The following is an 11,049-nucleotide window of genomic DNA, read 5'->3' as shown; positions in this document are numbered from 1 at the left end:
CATAATATGGATTGATATATGTATTATAAAATGTAATTCGTGTGGTTTTATTAACAGTCGGCTTCAGTTTAAAAAGTGATGAATGTGTAGGTGTAGCAAATTTACAATAGCGCTAAGCATTCGAAAGGAAAATCAAATCTGCACTACGTTTGAGCAAATCGTTGTATGTAACAATGCCAGGATTGAATTTGAGGGCTCAGAAAAGTGTGTGTATCCAATGCTGGGCCTCAGGCACTACTACATTTAATCTGTTTCAACAGATTTTCCTTAAACTGAAAGTGAGCACATTAGATGTCACATGATTATGGCAAACCACAATTGTACAGTGTCCAAATGCATTTCATTGAATGTCCCAATTTTATAAGAAGAAACAAAAAAAGCTACATGCACTATCTCTTTCAATTATTAATTGCACAATATGGATGGTCAGTAACAAAAACTCCAGGTAGTCTCACCAATGCCTTTCTCCCCAAATCCTTTTGCAGTAAAGATCGACATACAACTTGTCTTCCTGTACATTCATGCTTGCTGTTAGTGGCGAGTGTGGAAGGACATCCAAGTCTCTTTGTGCATCACATTTACTAATCAATCATTATTTAAATTACAGTCTACTATCCTGATTTTACTACTAATTGGATACTGAATATGGTCCATGTGGTCTTCTTCCATCATATCTCCACATCCACAGATGAGGAGAAATTTAGGATAACTTTGACCCGGAGAAGATAACGGAACATCTCATCCAGTCTGCATTGACACTCTTCTGGACCAATGGAAACACCAAACACAGCTGTCCCTATCATCCAAATGGTTCCAGAACGTAGTTAGAAAACTGTTCTTCTCATCCAGTTTCACTTGCCATAAATGTAATGGGAGGTGCTCCTATTGTGATAACCAGAATCCCAGGCTAATGTTCTGGGGAATTGCAGGTGGTGAAATATGAATTCAATAAAAATGTGGAATTAAAAGCAAGCCTAGTGGTGACCATATAACCGCCATCAGCTGTCGAAAAAAAACCCCATAAATGTCCTTGACAGAAGGAAATATGCCTTACCTTACATGTGGTCAATATGTGACTAGACCCACAGCAATACTCTTAACCACCCTCTGAACAATTAGAGATTGGCAATAAATGCTTGCCTCGACAGTGACACCCAATATGCCATGATCAAAAAAAAATCCTTTGCAACAAGGGTATTCAAGAATCTTGCCCTGGCAAACTATAACAAGATTTTTTCAAGGGTTAGGTAAGTGAGTAGTAAGATGTTGTCAAAGCTCTATTGAGAGTCTTTGGATTGATGCGTACTCTCCATTTTCCAGATGATTTTCACTGGTACCCTGCTGCTAATCCTGACTGTAGAATTTGTTACTTTTTTGATTGTTCCTTTCTTGTCTATCTCTTCTATATCTCGTCTTTTAGGCTGGACTTGTTGGCAGCTGGAACTTGTTTCTGCAGATGTTACTCTTATTCACTTTGAGTGATATTGACAAGGAAGACAAACACCTTGGTAATCTTCTAGGACTTATAGGTAGGCAATGTCTTAGTGCCCTACGGAATAGAGTCAGAAAGCGATAGAGATTTACAGAACAGAAAAAGGTCCTTCAGCCCATCATGTCTACTCTAATCCAATTTTCCAACATTTGGCCCATAGCCTTGAACACCGTGTCATCAGAAATGTACAAGTAAGAACTTCTTAAATGTTATGGGGTTTGTGCCTCTAGTACCCTAAGGCAGTGAGTTCTAAATTCCCACCACCCTCTGGGTGAAAATGTTTTTCCTGACATCCTCTCTAAACATTCTGCCCCTTAACTTAAATCTATGTCCCCTAGTCATTGACTATCGAGAGGAAAAGTCTCTTCTTGTCTACCCTGTCTATGTGCCTCTTAATTTTATATATCTCAATAATGTCCCCTCTCAATCTTCTCTGCTCTGAGGAAACCAACCACAGTCTGTTCAATCTCTCTTCATAACTGAAACTCTCCAGCCTAGACAACATCCTGGTAAATCTATTCTGTAACTTTTCTAGTGTTATCACATCCCGCCTATAATGAGGATTCCAGAAATGCACACATGTGGCCTAACTAACATTTATAATTCCAGTATAACCTCCCTGCTTTTAAACTTTATACTGTGCTGCAAATATCTTCTGGCAAATGCAGCATAACCAATGGTTATTACTCATCACTCAGTGACAGTTCCTAATCTATGATGATTCTGGACAGATAATCCCCAAATTGTTATACTCTCAGGTGAAGAGACAAATTGGCTCACTTCTTTATTAAACTTCACCTTCTCTCAGTTGGTTAAAGCAAGGTTAACTTAATTGGAGAGATCCCTTCCCTTCTGGATACCTTTCCTCATACCAGTCCATTTATATTTTGCAAGCAACAAATTTAACTGGGCTTTCTCAGGTTAAGGAAGAATACAATTCTGATAGTTATTAAAATAATAACTATCAGGGAAAATAATAAAATGCAAAAGCAAAGGCACAGATTAGTATTGAGAAGTCGGGAAACATGTGGCCATTTTAAAGAAGGCAGCGAGATTAATTTTTAGCATTTCTGTGAGGAGTAGATAGTGAAACACTGTAGTTGTTAAGGTTAGAGTGGTGCTGGAAAAGCACAGCAGGTCAGGCAGCATCTGACGAGCAGGAAAATTAACGTTTCGGGCAAAAACCCTTCAGCAGGAATGGAGACAGGGAGCCTCCAGGGTGGAGAGATAAGGGGTGGGTGGGGCTGGGGAGAAGGTACCAAAGAGTACAATAGGTGAATGGGGATAGGGGGGCCGCACTTTAGTTGTTAAGCTGGGTGATTCGAATACACTGACCTCAGCAGTTGTGCAGTTGATCTGGAGATTGTTCTGCCAGTTAGCTGGATGGAGTTATCCTATTTCCTTTTCAATGGTGACTTTGCTGACTTGTGACTTGCTTCCAGCAATCAGCAAGAGAAATGGAGAGTTATTTTAAATACTAGTGCAGGATGCGGAGACAAAGTTCTTCAGCTGTGACCTCTGCAGGGAACTCCAGCCCAATGCAACTAGTACACCAGATTCGCACACCAAGACCCAATTGGTTGTTTTTTTTAACCTCTTCTCTTGGGTATTACTGAAAAGAGAAAACAAATTATGTCTTCTATCAAGACCTACTTTCTTTTACCTCACATCATGTCCATATACTGGGACATAATTCATTGGAGAAGGTTCCTGCTGAAATAGTCATTGGCTTCCAATATCTCTGCAACCACTAGAGATTACAATTCATTTTTTTGCGTCAAATGTCTTCCTTTGAAGTGTCTCTATCTGAAGTTTATTGACACCTGCCTGGTACAAGATTCCATGGTTTCTCTCAGGAATGAATATAATCTAGACAGGAATTTTCTAAACAATCTCTGAATTATATTCTCAGAATTTACATTCCTAGCCACCTTTGACTTGTAAGTCCTTTTACCAGCTTTTAAATCACAAAGCATATTATTTGAAATTTGATGTGTCCATAACTGGAGCTGTAATCATGGCTATCCATTGTATTTTTGGACTTGCTGCGGCTAAGATTATTGGATTTTGCTTAATGTCTACAATAGCAACATTCTAACCATAAATTCTGTCTTCAGGTTTAGTTGTCCCCATGGGGTGAGTATCATTCCACCATTCAGGAGCTACATTTTAGGCTTTCCATCTTCAGCTGATTTGCATAGATCTGCAGGGCTCAAGATATTGCATGAAGCATTGGTTTCTATCTAGCACTTCACGTTCACTTGACATCCTCCTTCAGCAGTCAACATTTAATTGTCATGCACCATTTACCACCATTAGACCTCACAATGTCAACATATTGTATAGTGTAGAGTGATTTGTCAGAATAGTTGGCTGACATCTCTCCAGCATCCATCTTTACAAGGTTGCTTTGCTTCTTTCTAGCCAAGCATATGCGTGCAAAGTGATTCTGCTATTCGCACGTAGAGATGTGCTTTCATCATACTGGACATGCTTTCTTTTCTTTTGTATCCTCTACATATTGATATCTGCGCTCTTCAAGTCTTTCAAGATTTTCCCAGGGCTAGTAACTGATAAGAGAATTGCTACTCTTATTTGTTCAGGCTCCTCATTCAGTTCTGTCGCTGCCTCATAGATTTGCTTCTGAGATTGAAAAAAGCAACAATTCTATCTCATGTTGTCTTCATTTCCACAGCAGTAAGGACTGCAAAAAACACAGCCGTTCAGACTCACTCAGTTGTTCTAATTCTTCCTTGCTGGTGTTTTATAATAGTTAACTCCTAAAGCTCTGAAAAGCAGTATCATTTTAGTTGGAGTCTCCTGACACCATGTTTCATGTGTTTTAATGGATTCTGCTTAAATGGAGAATACATACATTATAGCTCACATGATTATGGCAAGCTACAATTGTGCATAGCATGAATGTATTTTGTTGATGCACCTCATAAGCGAAGCACAGATGGGGGATTGTGATGTTAACAGCCATCCACAAGTAAATGAAGAGGTATCATTGTGTGACCTGATCCTCTTTTGGCTGGAAAAAGAGGGCCCACTGCTCAGTGAACAATTTGCAAGAGTGGAGAGTGTATTGTATATGTGATGCATCAAATTAGCAGTGGTGGAGAATGCAGTTCGAAGGTACTGGTGGAAAGTTGGTCCAGGTAATTCCTGTCTGGTGGAAGGTTGTAAGGGCTGGGATGAGGTGGGAGACAGGGGTAGGGAAGTGATGGCTGTGGAATCAAGTTATAGTGGCTGAGTATGGATGATCAGTGGTTAAGGACAGTGCATTATCTAGGGGTCTGATAAGTACTGGCTCATGGTGGATAATTAATATCTAAGTTGCAAGCAGAAGTTTGGAGATGGGGAGCAGGTGTGGGTGGGTGATCAGTCGCTGGAGAATGAGCAGCTATAGAAAAGGAGGTGATTAGTGACTGGAACGGTTATAGTGACTCATACTGGGGAGTTGCAAGGAAGTCTCTTGCTAATTTGCATATGTTCATGAGAGTACAAGCTTTATTGCAAATGCAAAGGACCAAATATCCGACTTGGACTTTGGTACTGCGTACTGATTACTGTGTTTGTCTTTACAAACATGCCAGGACATGTGTTTCCTCCCTCCCAAATTGGGGCTTAGAATTCCATCCAATACCTCATAAATGGATGCCTTCTAGTCTTTGCAAGGAGATGGGAATAAAAACCAAGATCCATCTTACTAACGTTAATAGAATAGACGATTGAGAATTTTGTAAAACAGGGTCATTTCATGCTTTTTCAAAACTGAATTTACTTCCTTAGATCATTGTTAAAATTTCTAGCACTAATTTCTTGGAAGCAATCATGAGAGATTTTGATATTTGATCCTGTTTCCGTGGGAAGTTCTGGATGATCATATATTTTATACATCACAACTGCTTCCATTACCTCTATAGTTTTACCTCTTCCAGCCCTTACCTCACACTCACTGCTGCTGAAAACATTATACAGGCTTTTATTATCTCTGGATTAAACTTTTCCAAAGTTCTTCTCACTGACCTCCACAACTCTATTCCAACTTTTGAAAACTGGTTCTGTGCATCCTGTCCTACAGCAAATTTGACTATTTTCTTTCTTCTGGGACTCTCTATTGGCTCTCTATCTTACAACACGTTGACCCAAATATTCTGCTTAGGGATGGAATCCCTATTTCACATCCAGATCAGAGGGGACATTGCATATTACTGACCTGCAATTTTTGAACATATCTTCCAAATGAGGATCTCATCAGAAGTTTCCAAAATTAGGAATCTTCTCAGATAGGATCACAGGAATTCTATATAGTCAACTGATTTTATAAAAAAACTAGACTTCTGTATTCTGGTAAGCGAGCACAATTAAAATCTAAAGCCTCCTTGAGAGAATATAGAGTGAAGATAAGTGAGTGAGGAGTAAGATGGAAGATGGGAGGGTGAGGGTGTATGGTGATTGGTAGATGAGCAATTAGAGTGATATGTGGGCAGTCAGCTCAGATGGTGAGGGTGGGTCCAAGCATTAGGGCAGGTGATCAAATTGGGTATAGTGGGATGGTTGTCCATTGTGGGATGGGAAAAGTTTAATAGTATAGCTATCCAGAGACTTAGAATTACTTTTAATCCTTCTAACATTTTCTGGATATCTATCTAGGTGAATGAGGTGAAATCCTACAAAACCTACAACTCTAGCTTAGAAGTGAGTTGTGGACTTTATTGGAAGGTTCTAGATGGAGTGTTGTTGCCTATTGAATGTTTAAATTTCCCAAGCAACTCTGTTGCAGTCAGTGCATTGGGACTGACCATCTCAAGACTAGAAGACCTGGGCTGTTGAAATTAAAATCCTCATCTTAACTTTTAAAAAGTCTCCAATGTCATCATCCTTTCCTTTTTCTACAAGCATTCCAGCTCTGTGTCCTGAATCTGTGCTTTTTAATCCTCCCACTCTGTCTGGTTTTACTCACACCACCCCACCCCTGGGAATTATATCATTTCTAATCTCCTTTCTGAAAGCCTAACATTTTCAGTCATCTCTCCTAAATCTTCTGAGCTGTTTGATGTTAATTTCACCTTTATGAAAAGTTTACTAAGTTAACAACACTATATAAATGTAATATTGCTACAGTTGTTAACCTCTTTGATTAAAAGGGAAAAGAAAGAATGCAATAAGTTAGCTGGAACTAAGTGAATTGAAACTTTACCAGAATTAAATGACACAGGTCACTGTTTATGGAGTTACTTGTATGAGCTTTCACCAAATGCCAGCACCCTAATAACTGTTTCTAGAAGTTTTCATTAGTATGTAATACATATAATTTATAACATAATAGCTAATTAATGCATTTCCTTAAGGCAGGGCATTTTAACCTTTGTTATGCTCTGTATTCGTTACTATAAATCTTCAAGCTTGTCTGGGATAGCACAAAAGAAATTATACTATTCCATAAACCCACATAGAAGTATGGAAGTAAAAGTCAGTTTCCTAAATTAATGATTAATTCATTTAGTTGCAATTAGCGGAAGTTTTGCCTTGTTGAAAAGACATGTATATTCTTGGTGCCAGCGTAATAGTCAATGTCCTGATGGAAATGTAATGAGACAGGACTGCAGAGACTCCCATTTGGAGCGGCAGGAGTCCAGAAGGACTTTGCCTTCTTGTTCAACAAATATTCAGGACAGCCAAGCACTTAACTTGCATGCTGCACTCAACTCTGGAATTTCCACAGAAGTAGCTAGAAACATGGCTCCCAAAGCAGAATAGTACACCTCTCATCTGCCAATATAAGATGTGGTGACAGCTTAGGCAAAAACCTTGTGTAACCCATTGACAGTGTAATCATATTAATTGATAGTGATATCAATTATAAAATTTCCTGTTGTTTAAGCAATGATATAGACCACAGTGATTTTGATTTTAACTCTCCTTGCCCAGTGAAATGGTAGTATGCAGCATTTATAATTAAGCTGAGCTGCATATTGAGTGCAGAAGCTCCATTCCTAACCAACACCAATTGATCTTTACTGACTTTAAATGTGGCTTAGGTTCTTGCTAAAGCCAGGTTAAAACACAGGGGAATTCCCTCATTGTCAGCCGATAGTAAAACTAGGTGAAAGGCAGAGACTGATGATGAACCTAATTTGCAATCACTCTTAAATTCATAATTTGATTTGATTTATTATTCTCATTATGTACTGAGATACAGTGAAACGTATTGTTTTGAGAGCTAAACAGACAAATCATACCTTACATAAGTACATCAGAGTATTAGAACAGCATGCAAGATACAGTATTTCAGCTACAGAGAAGGTGCAAAGAATGATCAACTCTAATACATGAGAGGTCTATTCATAAGACTGATCCCAGCAGAGAAAAAGCTGTTCTTAAATCTGTTGGTATCTGTTTTTCAACTTTTGTACCTTCTGCCTGACAGAAGAGGGTGGAAATAATATAACCAGGGTGGGAGGGATCTTTGGTTACATTGGCTGCTTTTCTGAGGCAATGGGAAATGTAGACAGAGTCAATGGAAGGAAGGCTGGCTTTCGTGATGGACAAGGCTGTGTTCAAAACTCTGAAATTTCTTGCACTCTTGGGTAGAGCAGTTGTTGCATATTACTGCAAACTACATAAAATTCTCTATTCCTTCATTTAAGTCATTAATTTATATAGTGAAAGACTAAGGCTTCAGTACTCTTACCTGTAAGAAGCTACCTGTCAGAACCCAATCAATGACTGTTTATTTTATCACCACATTTTCTCTCGTACTTGGTGACCCCAATTCCATGCATTTTCAAGCTTGATAGTTATGGTGTAGGTTTGCTTGCTGAGCTGGAAGGTTCACTTTCAGACATTTTGTCACCAGACTAAGTAACATCTTCAGTGAGCCTCCAGATGAAGCACTGGTGGTCTGCCTGCTTCCTATTTATATGTTTAAGTTTCCTAGGGTTGGTGATACCATTTCCTGTGGTGACATCATTTCTTATAGTGATGTCATTTCTTGAACACAGTCTGCTGATTTCTGAGCAACAAACCCAAACAAGCAGACAAAGTATATCCAGAAATCCTAGCCACTCTCCACTACATCAAAGACAACTTAGAAATGGCTGCCTGTCTACTCAGACTCCTTGGCATCATTGTAATTCACAAACCCACTAACACACTAAAACAACAGCTAATGAACTTGAGGAAGGACACCACTTCGACTGGGACAACACATTTATCCTAGGACAAACCAAACAGAGACACGCACAAGAATTCCTAGAAGCATGGCATTCCAACTGGAAATCTATCAATAAACATTTTGACTTGGATCCCATTTACCACCCCCAGAGAAAAAGAACAGGAAATGGCATCACCATAGGAAATGATGTCACCACAGGAAATTACATCACCAACCCTAGAAAACTCAAACATATAAATAGAAAGCGAGCTGCACCAGTGCTTCATTCAGAGTGTCACTGATGATTTACTTAGATTGGTGACGAAACGTCTGAAAACGAACCTTCCAGCTTCGTGAGCAAACCTACATCCAGAACCTCAAACTGAGCTGCAAATCTTCTCAAAACTCAATAATTATCCTTTGCACCATCTAAAAATTCAGAGAAACATGCATTGACTCTCCTCTATCATGCATTGTGAGGTTAAAAATGTCAGCAGGACTCATTAATCCATACTCACTTTCTAATCAGCTAATACTTATTCAAATGCTTAGTAAGTCTGAGTGTGGAATCCTGTAACCTTCTGAAAACTGACATTGAATTGGCAGGTCTATAATTCCTTGGATTATCCATCATTTCTTTTTTACATCATGGAGGCATTTTGGGCATTTTCAATCCAATAAAATTCATAATTCTAAAGATCTCTGGAAAATTATGACAATATATCTATAATTATTCCTCCCCTTTTTATTTTAATACCTTGAGGTAATAAAAAGTCCCGGTGATTAATTTATCTTAGGTCACATTATTTACTCCAATATCTACTCTCATTTACAATAAATTCACTAAAGTTCCTCACATTGAGTTATTTTTAGATTCCCTTGTATTGCTGGAATTCATCTTCTTTCTCAGTTATGAAATGGATTCAAAGTACTCAATGAGCATATTATGGTTGCTATTTATTAAGACTAATAATAGGTTTCATGTCTTGAATGAGCTAATATTCTTTTTCATCACTATTTCTCTTTATATAATTGTGCAAAGTATTTGTAACCAACTATTCTATTGCTTGCTGGCATTCTTTTGCCATCTCCTTCTACATTCTACAGTGCTCTGGTTTTCTCCTTTTTCTAGTATTCATGTAAATATTTTCTTTAAGCTTGATGTTCCTAATCACACTTGTTAATCATGGTTTCTTAACTACAAAAGGTGAGCCTTCGATTTTGAAAAGGTGTATATTGGTTTTATACTGTGCCAAATGTTCCCCCTGCCTGTTTATCATTTTATCTTTTCATAGCTCAGCCCAGGTTACTTCAGGTTGAACTTGATGGACCAACTGGCCTGCTTCCACATTGTAGGTAATCTATGATTCTACGACTCTATACGGTTCATAGCTTCAAAGTTTGTCTAAAATAAATTTAAATTCCAGTTTTCATCTTCCTTCACTCTCTCAGTCCTATTATGGTCACTATTCCTAAGATATTCTCAGACCTTTAAGACTTCCTTACCAGCAGATTAGCTTGCAGCTCCAGTTCACCAGAGAGATTGTTAATCTGTTGTCTAAACTGTGCAGGAAGCATAGCAGCCCAGCTCGAGTCAATTTGCTGTGAACCCTTGCGTCTGGTGAGGCACAGATGCTCACTTTGTATAAAGCAATCAATTTGTAATTTTTCTAATGGGTACCACAGCCGAACAAAACGAAAGGGCTTTGGCTTCACCACCATTACAAGCTTCCCATAACTGCTGAACACTTGTTGGCCTCACGTAATTGTCCTGTGTTTTCCATATGTAGACCCTAGTCGATTTGTGAAGAGAAACTGCTACCACTAACAGAATATGTTCCCACAGGCTACAGATTATGCAGGACCATATCAGGTTTCCTGGGAGGTGTCATGATGCCTTGCTTCTCTACCAATCCTCAATCCACACCATCCTCCCTTTTCCCAACGGACAATACTTGCTGACATGGAGACCGTACAAGTACTAAAGGTGCGCTAGTAAGTAATGTCAGAGTGAGAGAAAATAGGAAACAGACAGAATTAATAGTTCTGTATGTGAATGCACTCATAACAAGATAGGTAAGTAAGTGGCACAAATAAAAATAAATAACTATGATGTGGTAACCATTACAGAGATACAAATGCAGAGTTACCATGGCTAGCCCTTCAATATTCAAGAGTATTTAACATTTTGGAAGGACAGGAAGAAAGGAAAAGGAGATAGGGTAAGTTCTGTTATTACAGGGTGGGATCAATAGAGTAGTTTTAAATTATCTTAGTTTAGAGATTCAAGTAGTGTAGAATCAGTTTAGATGAAATTATGAATTGCAAAGTCATTGGTCAAAGTAACTAATCTGACCCCTGACAAATGCTATGTTCCTCAGATACTGGAACAGTT

Source organism: Chiloscyllium plagiosum, unplaced genomic scaffold, assembly GCF_037043375.1.
Source record: "Chiloscyllium plagiosum isolate Xiang-an unplaced genomic scaffold, Cpla_swu_hap1 HiC_scaffold_10, whole genome shotgun sequence".
Taxonomy (NCBI): domain Eukaryota; kingdom Metazoa; phylum Chordata; class Chondrichthyes; order Orectolobiformes; family Hemiscylliidae; genus Chiloscyllium; species Chiloscyllium plagiosum.
Note: the sequence above shows the minus strand (reverse complement) of the source record.